A 3,015-nucleotide genomic window follows, 5' to 3' on the forward strand; every position below is an offset into this window, starting at 1 on the left:
TTCCCGGGACCCCAGCAGGGCCCAGAGCCAGTCGTCTGTGTGGGCGGGTCAGCGTTCTGCAGGCCCCGCCCCCCCCCCCCCACGCACACCCGCCCCCCTGGCCGTTAGAAGCCAGCCTGCTCTGCCACCTGCCCGAGTCCTGATGTACCGGAAGTGGGGGCTTGCCCTGGCTCGTGGGCCCCGAGAGAAAATCCAGTGATTTTGACCATTTTCTCATCTGAGGACCCAAATTTGAAAACTATAAAAATGTTAAAATTCAGCCCACTTCTCCAAGCAAGTCATGCTGATGCTACAGTTAACATGGTTATATTTTAACCCAAAACTTTCTGGCCGGACCCTAAACACAAATGGCATCCCTTCTGTTTCTCCTTTGCAAGGAGGAAAAAGGCACATTTTATAGGAAACATCCTAATATCCTGGCTGGTTCCCGCCTGACTTTATTGCCAAGTTTCGATGATCCCAGACGGAACCTTCGTGAGCAAGGAGACAGTTGCCCTAGGCTGGGACACGTTTACGAAAAGTCCTGACCCCTGAATTCTCTTCCTTTCCCGTGGAAACGTCCGTGGAAACATCTTCCCCTTGCATCGACTTTCACCTTGGCTGATGCTTTCTGCTGCTTGAGCATGCATCCTCACCCACTATGACATCACAGCTCATTCATCAGGCCACAGGCCAGCCTGCGTGAGATCAGAATGGGAGGGACGCCAGTGTCCCTGCTGAGTCACCAGGTGTTTTTATCACTGCGGTCACACAGCAGAGGCTCTGGTGTTTCTGGTGAATGTAACCCAGTCCAAACCCTCCACGGGGCTCATGATGGTGAGTGCTCAGCGTGAAGGGGGAGCCCTGCCCCTCCTGTCATTGGGGGCAGTTTGGGACAGGGGGCCCGGAATTCTCTAGTGACGACTGCCCATGGTCACATCCGTCACATGTGAATCAGAGGATTGTTGTGAAGGTCAAGTGGGTTAATAGATCAGAGAGCTGTGCTGGCCAGGCTTCTGTACAGAGACAGCCAAAGGATGTGGATATCTGTATGAACGTTCACACACACACACGCGCACACACACACACACACACACACACGCACGAGGTTAGAGGCAGAGGGAGATTTGTGCTCTCTCAAGGCCTTGCACCATATCACCTGTCATTTCTAACACCAGTGAGGAAGTTTTAGAACTAGGAAGGTCTTAGAGATAAGATCCAAGTACCTTGTTTGATAAATGGGGAAACTGAGGCCCGAGAGCTGAGCTGACCCACAGTGAGTGAGAGGAGCAGTGTGCCCCTGGATCTGTGTGCGGCCGTGGAATGCTGGCGCTGGTCTTTGCCGTGAGCTAGGAGACCACTGCCTGCTGACTCCGGCAGCACAAAATAAGGCCCAGGGAAGCTTCTAGAAGCATAAGTGCCACACAAGAGATGACTAGGCTTCACGTCCATATACATAGTGGCACTTTCAGCCCTTTAGGATGAAAGTAAGTAGAGAGACGGATACAGATAAGCATGTAATTTTTTCTGTATGTTGCTGATTCATTTTAAAAAATTTGTAACTGCTGTTTCTACGAACAGTGGGAGGGACACCGTTTCCCCAAATCTTTGCCCTCAGAGTTGATCGCAATTCCTGGCATTTTGGACCCTGTCTTTTTTTATTTTCTTCTATGAAGAATATTTAATGATTTTATATCACCCGTGCTTTCTCCTTCAATATAATTATATTACTATTCTCACTTTATTCAATAAATAGTAATTTTTTGGGCACGAAGATGTCTTACATTTTCATTTTAACCAATATTTATGGTTTCTGCTTTGATGTCAGTCTTAGAAAGCCATTCTTCACTCGTGGATTATAGGAATAGTCACCTCATTATTTCTGTTTGTGTTCTTACTTCCCCCTTTCATCGGTAGCCCACCTGGAATGTATTTTATTGTAAGACGTGAGATGTGGGTCAGACCTAATTTTTTCTAAATAGCAATACGGTGTTCTAAGAACCGTTTCTTACTAGATCATCTTTGCTATGGTGATGTCAGATGCCTCCTTTATTATATACTTAAGTCCCGCATGTGTGGGACCTATTTTCGGACTCTGTTCCGTTTATGTATATAATTATTTCTCCCACCTCTTCTAGGCCTGATGATCACGTCTGTTTGTCTCTGTGTCTGCGGGGACAGCTTTCCTCAGAGGGACTCGTGTGAGGCTTCATCGATTGTGAAGTGACATTTTCACATTTTGAAAATAATCCCATTAAGATTCAGATGGAAATTACGTTATTAATTTGGGGAGAACGGACACATTACAAAGCTGAACTTCTCTCTCCAGGAGCAAAACATGTGCATTCTCTCACGTGCATCTCTCTGTGTCCCCGAGCAGTGCTTGTTGTGCACTGTGCAACGGGGGCCGCCGCTGGGCGGGGTTCACCGGGCTTGAGTGTGTGTGTGTGGTGTGTGCGTGTGGTATGTGTGCACATGGTGTGTATATGTGTGTGGTGTGTGTGTGCATGTGGTGTGTGCACAGGGTGTGTGTGTGGGGGGGTCTGTGGTGTGTGTACAGTGTGTGTGTGTACACAGGGTGTGTGTGCGTGGTGTGTGTGCATGTGGGATGTGTGCACATGGTGTGTATATGTGTGTGGTGTGTGTGTGCATGTGGTGTGTACACATGGTGTGTATATGTGTGTGGTGTGTGTGTGCATGTGGTGTGTGCACAGGGTGTGTGTGTGTGGGGGGTCTGTGGTGTGTGTACAGTGTGTGTGTGTACACAGGGTGTGTGTGTGTGGTGTGTGTGCATGTGGGGTGTGTGTGTATGTGTGTGGTGTGGGCCTGTGGTGTGTGTCTGTGCACACACAGAACGAACTGCTGGTGTGTGTCCTTGCGGTGTGGCAGGAGACCTCCGTGGAGGGGGCCGTCTGTTCCGGAATCGAAGGCTCTGGATCAGACCCCACGTGGGCGCGGGCAGGTACCAGAGTGGCTGTGGTCGGATGTACTCCTTCAGCTCCTCCCCTTGGGAGGCAGAGCGTGCAGGGGTGCCCT

General features: G+C 49.7%; 1 long non-coding RNA gene across 1 annotated transcript; it reads left to right on the forward strand.

Moving 5' to 3' along the window:
• The first annotated feature begins 674 nt into the window (after positions 1-674).
• Positions 675-2,338, forward strand: LOC115304477. Its single transcript, XR_003914456.1, has 2 exons — positions 675-816; positions 2,118-2,338. It is a non-coding gene; the product is annotated as an uncharacterized LOC115304477 (long non-coding RNA).
• The last annotated feature ends 677 nt before the right edge of the window (positions 2,339-3,015 follow it).

Source organism: Suricata suricatta, chromosome 2 (assembly GCF_006229205.1).
Source record: "Suricata suricatta isolate VVHF042 chromosome 2, meerkat_22Aug2017_6uvM2_HiC, whole genome shotgun sequence".
Lineage (NCBI taxonomy): Eukaryota > Metazoa > Chordata > Mammalia > Carnivora > Herpestidae > Suricata > Suricata suricatta.